This window comes from Myiozetetes cayanensis, unplaced genomic scaffold, assembly GCF_022539395.1.
Source record: "Myiozetetes cayanensis isolate MyiCay16 unplaced genomic scaffold, myiCay2020 scf4, whole genome shotgun sequence".
Lineage (NCBI taxonomy): Eukaryota > Metazoa > Chordata > Aves > Passeriformes > Tyrannidae > Myiozetetes > Myiozetetes cayanensis.
This window is the reverse complement of record NW_026087631.1, coordinates 59,137,262-59,149,364: the sequence shown is the minus strand read 5'-3', so window position 1 is coordinate 59,149,364 and position 12,103 is coordinate 59,137,262.

Here is a 12,103-nt window from a genome sequence, read left to right as displayed (position 1 = left end):
ATTTGCCATGTCAACAGTTGTGCATCATAACAGAAGAATTACCTGTGAGATCTTAGGTCTTTTAAATTAGTACATTATTTTCTTATGACTTTGAAAGATAGTTATTTAGTTGAACATAGACTCAAGAGGGTACTCTCGGCAGTCCCAGCCCCAGGTAGCAGATTTCCAGCAAACCAGCCAGAACACCACAGACATTTCACATCCTACTCCACACTTAAGGTGCAACAAACATGGATTTCTTGTTCTAGCAAGAGCAGTACATGTATTTGCATGGTTGAACATTCAACAGGGTAGTACTAAAAAAAAGGAGTGGGCAGGCTTTTAACAGAGATGAGCTCCCCAGTCATGTTCATCTGAAAGATACAATTGTAGGAGCAGCTAAACAAGACACCACCAGCCACCTGGATGATAGAAGAAGAAAATATTAAAGGAAAAATATTGTGGTCCTGAGTGAGCCAGAGCTAAGTGTGTGTGTGAAAAGAATCCCAAAGTCAAGCTGGAAAGCCGCTTGAAGCATGATTGTTCTTTGTGCGCGAAGGCGGCCACAGGACTGTCTGTAAGGTGTGTGTGCAGATAAGCAACACCTGGCCTGGCTTGATAGCTTGGACCCTTATTCTACATATAAATGGAGTAATAAAGTTACAAGAGAGTTCTGCCTGGAAAAAGTCTGTCTCCTGTGGATTCATTTGCCGCAAAGGATGCTGAGTGAGGGATTTTCACCGCATACAAGCACATGAGCAAAACTTAAAAGGCCTTGTCATAAAGAGTGGGCAGAACAAGCAAGAGAGCAAAGCAGATGTTTAAACTAATATTCTTCCAGGAGTAATGCTTACCAGGCTAAGGCATGACACCTGTCTTCTGTACACCTCAGTTGTTACATTGCTTCTTATCCATTCCATGATCCTTTCAGGAAGGTCAGTTGGTTGGGGGGTTTTGTTTGTGTTTGGTTTTGTTGTTTTGTGGGGGTTTTTTTCCACAAAAAGAAACCCTAGAAGAAATGGAAAAACTTTAATGCTGAGTGCTACATAGATTAATACAAAACCTGAATTAGTAGATTTAATTTTGCTATAATCCAAGGGAATTAACTGTATAAAACCTCTTACAGGGACAAAAAAGCTTGAGTAAAAGCCAAATAAAGTTTCTCTCACAGAATGCTACATATTACAGTTACAGAAGGAAGCTACAGTGTCATCTTACAGCCATTCAGATCTGCTTGGTGATCCAGCTGCAGACTAGGTCTGGTGAAAAAAGGGCAGCATTCACTCAGATAAGTGAGCTGACCTTACACACCAAGCCATCACATGACTCTAGAATTAATACAATTAGAGTTGGGAACATGCAGTTAGGGACATGTCTGTCTGACCAAAGGACATTACTTCTGCATTTGCTAGAAGTCGACTGTGAACCAGTACCCTCAGTTATATGCACAGTGATCCGTAGCAGTTGGAGACTGGGGTCGAGATAGCTGTAAGCAAGTTCTCCCAGACCAGACCAACACTGACAGGAGCCTAAAATTGACATGTGGCAGGCACAGCATTCTTCAGGATGAAGGTGTCCACAGTACATGCCATTCTTTGTTCATTAACTAAATAATAGAAGAACCTTGCCTGTTTCAAGTAAACTGTTTCATTCCTTTATAGGATATTGTACACTTTATGACTGCTTTTTAAAAACAAGCTAGTTCAGCTTTCCCTCAAACAGCAAGAAGTTCCTATTTGTCAGCCTCTAATGCTTCCCTCTTCTAGGGAGGTCACTTCAGAAGAGAGCAATTCCAACATCAAAGCTCAGTGCATGCCACTCTAACAACCAGAAATCAGACTGCTAAAACATTTTTTATGTTCAGAACCTTCTCGAATTAGGTACATGTTGTCCCAATAGCAGGCTATATGAAAGGAGCTGGTTTATGTTTTGTCAGGGCACCACCTGAACTATATACAAAGTAGAAAGCAGGCAGAACAAAGAGCAGTCATGCAAGGTTAGGCAAACAAAAGTAAGACACACCTGCAATTTCACTGATTGTTGGCACTCACATGCTTCTGCAGAATAAATCTATTACACATCTATTGACATAATGGTAAAATTCCATTACAGATCACCCTTATTCCCTGATTTCACATTTGACATTGACAGTGTATCAAATGCTCTGAACTAGATAAATTTCAGACTAAATACACAGCCTCATTTTAAGAGGACTGACTGAATTTGGTACTGCATTATATAATTGTATGAGTAATGATTATATGAATAATACCATGACATTATTCAATATGACACTGGATTCTGGAAATTATTTCATAATCCTTCATCCCACAAATAGAAAAGAAATCTTTGGTAACTATCTTTCACTTTCTTAGCATTATTCTAAATAAATTCCAGTTTTATACCCCTTCTCTGGTAATTGCAAAGCCACGCAGTGAAAGAGAGACAGAACATGCATTTCCTTTTTGGAATTTGAGGAACTGAAAGGTGATACCAAAGTATTGAGGGTTTCTGAATTTGAGGATTTTGAAAGGTGATACTATAGCATTGACCTTCTTTCTTACACATATTATTAGATACAATAAACTCATGAAGCTCACATACAATAAATAAAGACCTCTGTTTCATATTTTCTGTGCATAAATACAAATACTTATTTTGCTTATTTTCAAGAGCAGGAATATTTACTTCAAATTAATGGCCAGTCTTCACGAGTGAAGATCTGGGGAAGGTCTTTACACCTTCCAGCCTGCGCATTGGATTTTTTAGGTGAGACACAGTGTGCGCGGAACTGAGCCCACCCTTTAATCCTAAAGTTCATCTGCTGGGGCCAAGCAAGCTTGGACGGTGGCAGCGAGGTCCTCAGGACGTAGATGGGTTGCCTTTAAGGGCTAACGAGCTCCACCTGCCCGGGAGTGGCCCTGAATACAGTGATGAAAGACGTGTAGGACAAAATATTCTGTAACACATTTTAATAAATTCAGTTTCTCTCAGTAGTTTTATAAATAACACTTTTCATACTCCTCAGCTACCACAGTTTATGGTGCAAGTCTGACAGCTAAGACTGAGTGCAACAATCCAGTTGTTACTGAGGCAGCTCTGACCAGGTGAGCCACAGGACAGACTGTGAAGCCACATCTCTTCAGATCACCTCTTTGCTCACTTAAACTCATCAAAATGAGACAGGATGAACCCAAATCAAACTTAAACTTGTTTTGAGTACAGGAGGCAAATATGAATCAACATTCATTAATACATATAAGTAAGTAAAAAGAGTAGGTACTTTTCATTAACTTTCGTGAAGTGGCTCTGTAGTTACTAGAGATGCACCATAACAGTGTCATTCCTAAGACAGCTAAATCAGCATAATGTCCACTATGCACACAAAAATTCTGATCACATCCTGAATTCACACTAACAACCAATAAAATGGAATTTGTCCATTTAGGCAGTTATGCTTTTGTTCACTATTGAAGTTTACAATTTTCTTAAACAGAAAAAAACCCAAAGAAGGTAAGTCAGTCTCATTTTTTTTGCTAACAAAAATAAACCATTACTGCTTAATATTTTATAAATATGTCCCTAATTTAAGTATTTTACCAGAGATTGAATACATTTGTGAAACCTATCATATAGATGAATATGCCTATCTCATAATTTCTAAGTCAACTCACATCTGTCTCAGTTATAATTGCTGTATGAAATTCAGAGACTGCAGCCTAACACTTAAATTGTTACAATTTAAAATGTTATAATTTATGAGGGTCACTCATTATTCATGCTTGCAGAATAAAGGCATACATTTCACAGAAGCACAGAATATGCTGAGTTGGAAGGGACCCACAAGGATCATGGAGTCCAACTTTTAGCCCTGCACAGGAACATCCCCAAGAGTCACGACATGTGCCTCAAAATCATAGTAATTCACGGTCGTTCTAAGAGGCTGTACCACATACAGTATGATAATTTCTCCCACGTTTCACAGGACTTGAAGCATGCTATACTTGGTTCACTTGCTATAAACTCAAAATAGCCAAATACATCTGTGTTAATATCCATTATGTCTTCCCTGTTCATTTCGAATACAAATTTTGGCCACAAACTCTAAAGTTGTTAAGAGTCTGCCAGATAAGGGATAATGTCTGACATCTTTTGAGTCCTGTTTGAATAAGTCTGATCTAGTTTTCCATGTCTCTAATTCCATTCAATTTTTACATTACTAACTACTTCCACCTCCACACATACCCTTTTCTTCCTCCTTTCTTTTTCTTTCTTTTTTTTTTTTTTTTTTAACATTAAGGGTCAGTTTATAACCAAAGAAAGCAATAAGCAATCAAGTGATCATCATCAGGCTTAGCAACCTCTTCTCAGAGGACTAATTTCCTAAAAGTAAATCCTCTTTCTTTCAGCTTTCTTTCTAGAGAGCAAAACATCCAACAATCAGAAGGCTGAGGGTGGACCCCACAGCAGTTTACACCTTCCTCACAGGATGTGGGGGAGGCAGCCAAGGGGAAGTTGCTAATCTCCTCTCTCTGGTGACCAGGGACAGCACATGAGGAAATGGAATGAAGCTGCATCAGGGGAAGTTCACATTGGGCATTAAGGATTTGGACTCACTGATGTTTACAGGTCCCTTCCAAACTGCGGTATTCTGTGATTCTGTGAACATAAACTTACTTGAAAGCAGTAAAATTCCTGTCTTGGCTACTTTCTCCAAGAATTTTTATGAGTTCATTACATCTATTTTAAGTGCCATAGTTTAAGAAAATTTGCACAACCTGCACAACTTACAAGTCCTTGAAGCTGCTAATAATGATAAATATTTATCAGTTATTGCTGCGCAAATCTACTTTTTTTAGATGATTCTGTATTTTTCATTAAAGCTAAAAACATTTCCCTAGTTTAAATAATATTAAATATAGAGTGGAACAACACCCTTGTATTTTAAGTTCTGTTTCTTTATCTTTCAACACAATTAAAAGTTGTCCCAGAACTACTAAAGTAGGATAATTATGTATATCCAAGACATGACTTGTTCTGGTATGTTCAAAGTTTTCAGGTATTCAGAGACATTAGGCTAGCCCAGTTTCACAGGTACATATATTAGGGCAGTTAGTAAGTGTTGACAGAATATCTAGGACAAAAATTATTCCAAAGTGTACCATTACAACCAGCCTGTTCTCTAGCAGCATACACATTTACACACGTACACCTCAAGAAGGACAAGAAGAGTACATGGTTTGGAAGGAAAGAACCTACTGTAGCAATCTACAGAATCTACTTTACACTCACACCATATATCCATATGCATATATAGAGAGATATTTATATACAAACCCAAAATAAGAAAACAGTTGTGGCAATGCCTCTGAAGGACAAAATCACAGCTTTCCCTCTTCCATCAACCACAACTGTTGGCACCATAATTTTCCTGTTGTTCTTCCACCAATTTAGGAACAGAGTCTTGTCTCTGAACAGCCAACACTCTACACCTTCCCACATTAGTAACAGCAGCCTTAAAACCTCGTAGTTCTACACACTGAAAGATCACAAATCCCTCGTGAATCCCTTCACCTGAGATCATTTTACCCTAGAATATGGAGTGAAACATTTTTTGCTTCAACATAATTTATGTTGTGTCACTCAGAAAGAATGTTTCTTCTCAAACATCGGAAATTTTCAGAAAAATATTGGGATGCAACTTTGTGTGAAGCTCTAAGAATTTGAATGTTAAGACTTCCCAGCTCTGAAAAGAACAGTGAGAGGTAGTAAAGCCCACACTGGGCCACTGTCTTTCAAATATCTGGCTGGGAGTTTATTTGAACAGATTCTTAGCAAAAACAAAATAAAAGGCAAACTGAAATCACTGTTCCCTCAAACAACTTATCTTTCATCAGTCTTGAGACCAAAGCACTTTGGAAGGTGGGGGGAAAAGACTAGCACCGCAACTCCACACATTATAAAATTTGGCTTGGGGGTTTAGTGCCAAAGGGAATGCAGCTTTGAGGAAAGAACAGATGGACACAGGCTGCTCAGAGGCTACTCCAGCCAGGAGGGAGGCAGAGCTCCCTGCCAGGGTGGGTTGAGCGCTTGCCCACTGCAGTGAGGAGGCAACACCCTCATCCTAGTTCGGCCCAGCCCTTCTTCCAGGCTCTGCAGTGTCTTAGGTATTTGCCCAGAAGTCTCACCTCGCTTTCTTACAAACCATCTCCCAGTGGGAGTATGTAGGGTATAACAAAAGAAAAATGCTACTAGAGATGTCTTCTGCTCCCTCACACATTTCATGGCAAAATCAGGTTTGGGGAAATTAAAACCCAAACCACTACAAATCCTCCAAGAGAAGTGTGCATCAACCCCTTTTTAAAATTTGTAGCAACTTCTATTTTACCAACTTGGTGTTAACAGACACAAACCTTTTCCATTGCAGCTACTGATAGGTCAAAGCCACATTTCACTGTATATTTAAAGAAAGTGTGGATAACAACTTCTGGAAAAAGAACAGTCACTGCATATACGTCCAGCTTTCAAAACAGACAGAGCTAAAGTAGGCTGCAGCACTGCCTGAGGCACAGGAAGAAAACATACCACTTCCTTTATCAAATGAGTCAGCACACAACCATTTGGTGTTTTGTTTTGGTTTGGGTTGCTTGGGGATTTTTAATTTTTTTTTTTTTTTTTACAGGAGACATCTTGAAAGCTGGATAATGTCTCCTTCACTATAAAGGGCTGACACATTTGCCCAGTTGACTAGTTATGAAAAAAAGCAACACTTAAATCATAGCTGGGTATTGGAATAGAGAATAAGGGCAGGACCAAGCAAGCAAATAACCTGAAGAAGGGCACTTGTCAATGTCGCAGGCATTCTTCAGTCACAAAGATGACAACAAGGAAAGCATTGTATTTCACTTAAGACGTGAAGGACCATCTCTTCCACTCACTGCTAGTGTTATGGTCAGATATGGTTAACTACCAGAACACTTTTAGTATCAGCTGTTCCTTAGATAAAAAATTGTATCTGACTAATGACCATGCAGGAATGAACTATAATACATATCCAATCAAAACACTGATTTCTTCTATAAATCGAACCATTTCTGGAAGCAGACGCAATTTTGCCATTTAGGTTTTACATTTTTTGTTGTATTTGACTTGTTTGGCAACTCTTTCGTAAGACAGACAACAGCAAAAACATCTGCGCCTGCAAGTAAGCAGCTTTTCATGGTCTAAAGTACCAAAGTAAATGGCACTTTTTTCTTAAGTACTTTAGTGGAACACAGGCTCTAACAGGATGAACAGTATATGACTTGAAAAGGGGAGAATATCTTTAGTCAATTTTTTTTTTTTTAAGTATTCAAATAAAAAAATCATGACTATTGTGTGAGTTCATGACACATTACTTCCACAGACACTGAGGCATTAGCTTTTTCCAGGGAGGTAAAGAGATGGAGAAAGCTAGGGAAACAGTATAGTGAAATGCAGTACTACTATAACTAAACAGTGTAAAATAGCACATGATTTACTGTCACATAGGAACAAGATTTTGCTACAAATAAAATGAAAACTTACTGTTTTTCCATCACACATGGAAGCTACTCATCACTCCTGATGTTCAGGATGGGTGCTATTTAAAGCAACGTTGGAGCAAGTGTCTGATTCCTCTAACAAAAGGTATGTGGTCTCAAGATGACTTAACTGTACTTTCACAGCTGTACCTCTCCATGTTAAGTAATTCAATACTGAAGTGTAAGTTAAAACCAAACAAACAAAACCCACCTATTTTGCACTGAGACTGGAAAGCATTACTTGATGGGGACAACACCCCCATCAAGTTTTTCCAGCAGAAAAGGACTTGGGAGTGCTGGTCATCAGACAACTGAACATGAGCTCAGCAGTGTGCCCAGGTGGCCAATGGCATCCTGGCCTGTATCAGGAATAGTGTGGCCAGCAGGACTAGGGAAGTGATTCTTCCCCTGTACTTGGCACTGGTGAAGCCACACCTCAAGTCCTGTGTCCAGTTCTGGGCTCCTCAATCCATGAAGAACATTGAGGTGCTGGAGCAGCTCTCCAGAGAAGGGAATGGAGGCTGCCAAAGGGTCTGGAGCAAATCCTGTGAGAAGCAGCTGAGGAAGTTGGGGGTATTAGGCCTGGAGGAGGCTCAGGGGAGACCTCATCACTCTCTACAACCACTTGGATGGAGGCTGTAGCCAGGTGGGGTCAGCCTTTTCTCTCAGGCAACTGGAGACAAGACAGGAGGACGTAGTTAGGGAGGGAAGCGGCGGGTCCGCAGACTCCTTGATAGAGTACATGGTTCATGAAGACTTGAGACCGTACCCATGAGAACAGAGAAGTCATGTAGCAAGTTGTCGATGGATAAGTTTGGGAAAGTTAAAAATACACAAAGACAAGAGGGGTGCCTTTACAATGCTAACTATGTTCATGGTGCAGGATTTAGACTGCTAATAATTACTATGTTGCAAACTATTGAGCGCTCAGGAAAATTAAAGCTTTGTTAGACAAAAGTCTCCAATAAAGAGAGTGTTAGTATGCTTTATTTAATAAATATCCAATCAGCAAGAGACACAGCTGCTGTGCATTCTGTATTAATATCGCTGCCTGCTTTGGAAGAAAGGATTCTGTAAAATTCTGTTATGGCACCACTTTGGAGTTGATGTTCCTTTTCAGCCATTCCCCCAGTGACAAATGATGCCCTGTGTGAGAAGCAAAGACAACCAAACTGCAGGGTGAGGTGCAGCCGGGAACAGAGCTGGGTGAAGCTGAGAGCAGTGGGGAGCTGCGAAAGGATCTGGATCCGTATTTTGTGACACCTGGGGACAGCAGGTAAGCCACCGAGAACTACACGGGCACTATGGGGCAAACCACAAGTGCAGATGAAAAATGGGTGCTTGCTGCTTGGAATGCATTGTTCCATCGTCGTGGTATAAAATACAACTAAGGTCATTCATGTTGTTTGTTACATTGGTGTTGCCAGGAGGGGTGAGAGGCCAAGGTATCTGCTTTTAGTATTTCAGCCTGGGAGGACATTGATAAAACATTGTTGGATGCAATTGCACAAGGGGATTGTGAAGTGGAAGGGTTAGCATCCACCTGGAAATTGGTACTTTCCACTCTTGAGTGGCAGCAAGAATTGCAACAACAAAATCAAGGGAAAGCTGGAGGGGAGGACTTTGCAAAACTGCTGGCTGAATTACACATTGATGAACCCCCTGCTTCTCCTGCTTCTCCCCCTGTTGACGCTGCTGCCCTTGAAATGAATTTTTCTCCTGTGAAACCTTCTCCTCCTAGAACATATACTCTGCAGCTGTTCCTCCACCACCCATACATTATCCCTCCCCAGCAGAACAATTGGCTAAGATGAAGAGTAAAAACCAAAAGGACACTTTGCCTCCTCTTATTGATTTTTCTAAAGATAAAACTGATTTGTATCCTCCTTTACTTCATCCTCGGACTCTGATGGAGAGAGTTCCCTTAAGGAAGCAGAACTTTTGCTTCTAGGGGGCTGTGTTGTCAAAGGGAGAAGGATCAGGAGAAGGGGGGGGAGAGCAAAGGGTGTGGTTTTACCTCCTGCAAAAGTGACTGTTTTGCCTAGAAATCCTGGGTCATTTTGGGAAGGCTTTCAAGAAGAAGCTGCTCGTACTGGTAATTGGGAGTTTTGTGAGAAAACAGGGTATCCTTGTTCCTGAAAAAAGACTGAAAGTTCACAAGATGATTTCTTAGCCTTTCCTGTCCCTAACTCAGGGAAAGCTGATGAGTATAATGTATTTGCATGGAAAGTTATACAAGATCTACAGTTTAATGTTGGCAAACATGGCATCAGTTCATCTCAGGTTATGAGATTGATTCATGTCATTAATGCTGATTTGTTAGCCCCATATGACATTACACATCTGGCAGAGATAATGTTTGAAACAGTACAATTACAATTATTTATGCAACAATGGGCTCAAGTAGCAGATTGTGCAGAGCGTGAAAATATGCGCAGAGCTGATGAAGACCCTTTAAAGGATGTGGAGGCATAGGTTCTGATGGGAGCAGGGCCATTTTCTAATCCAGATCTTCAAGCTACATGGGACCCCCACTGTGCTCCAAGAAGCTCAAAAATTGGGTATGACAGCTTTGCTACATACCGTGGAAATACCAGCCCCACAATACGTTATACAGCCGTTAAGCAGGCTAATGGAGAACTGTTTTTGCAATTTGTTGAAAGGTTGGCTCAATTCTTAGAAAAGCAAGTAGATGATGACACCTTGTGGCAGAAACTTTGTTTGCAACTGGCACAAGATCAGGCTAACACTGATTGCAGAAAAATTATTGAATCCCTGCCAGGTCAGCCAACCTTAACTGGTATGGTGGAACCTTGTTCTCAGGTGGGATCAGTCGATCATAAGATGTCTGCTTTGTCAGCTATCTTGTGCCCAGCTCAAAAATGTCTCACCTGTGGTAAAAGAAGGGCACTTAAAGGTGCAGTGTCCTCAGAGAAAAGGGAAGTCCCCTAAGAACAATGCTGTGGTTTTTACAGGGACTTGTAATCGCTGTGGTAAACAGGGGGATTTGGAATGCAGTGTCGCTCCCGATACCATGTTGCAGGATACCCATTACCGGGAAACAGGAAGAAGAGCGCAATGGGGCGCGCAGGGACACAAATGCTCCTAGTAATAACTCAGGGTCCTCTAGTAATAACTCAAGGACTTGGTCAGGGTGCGATGGGAGCATCGATGTCATTCCCCTGTGTGAACGCCTCACAGGGAAGACCACAGGATCAGCAAGCATTGATGTATCCATCGCTGACACATTAATTATTATGTCAAAGGATGTGACTAAGGTTCCCTCAGATGCCCGGGGACCTATTCGACGAGGACTGAGTGCATTGTTAATTGGACGCTCTAGTAGTATAATTGCAGGACTTCTTGTTCATGTGGGAGTGATTGATGCAGACTATATGGGACAAATCTGTGCTACGGTTTCTATAGCTTATCACCCGGTGACAATACCTAAAGGAACCCAAATAGCTCAACTTGTACCTTTTGTGAGTTGTGATCCCCAAACAGAGCCTCATGAGCGCCAGAATGGAGGATTTGTTTCTATTGGTGCATCGCAAGTTTTCTGGTCACAACCGATTCCTGCACAATGTCCACAGATGACTTGCACCCTTCGCAACCAATGGAGCTCACCTCCAATCATCAAAGTGGCAGGACTGCTAGACACTGGAGTTGATGTAATTATCACTGCACAGACATTCTGGCCGGCCTCTTGGCCTTTGGCTATGGTGGGAGCCGGAGTTGTGGGATTGGGAGTTTTGTTTCACAAAATGCAGTACTTATTACTAATCCTGAGGGTCAAACCATCAAACCGTATGTAACTGTAGCCCCCTTAACCCTATGGGGTCGTGACTGTCTCTCTCAGTGGGGGGTGAAAATCACTACGGATTTTTAACAGGGGTCACTGTACTGCAGGGTGTGACACAACCCACCACTGCTTTAACATGGCTTACAGATTCTCCTGCGTGGCTTGACCTGTGGCCCCTCCTCGTGGAAAGGTTGTTGGCCCTTCAACAACTCGTTAGGGAACAGCTTGCTGCTGGTCACATTGAGCCTTCTCAGAGTCCTTGGAATACACCCACAAGATGGGTGCCTTTACAATGCTAACTGTGTTCATGGTGCAGGATGTAGATTGCTAATAATTACTGTGTTGCCAACTATTGAGCGCTCAGGAAAATTAACGCTTTGTTAGACAAAAGTCTCCAATAAAGAGAGCGTTAGTACGCTTTATGTAAGAAATATCCAATCAGCAAGTGACACAGTTGCTGTGAATTCTGTATTAATATCACTGCCTGCTTTGGAAGAAAGGATTCTGTAAAATTCTGTTATGGTACTACTTTGGAGCTGATGTTCCTTTTCGGCCGTCCCCCAGCGACACGTAGTCTTAAGCTGTGCCACAGGAAGTTTCAGGCATACATTAGGAAAAATTTCCTCAGGGAAAGAATGATTAGATACTGGAATAGGCTGCCCGGGGAGGTGGTGGAGTCACCGCCCCTGGAGGTGCTTAAGGCAAGACTGGACGTGGCACTCAGTGCCATGGTCAAGTTGACATGGTGGTGTTTGGTCAT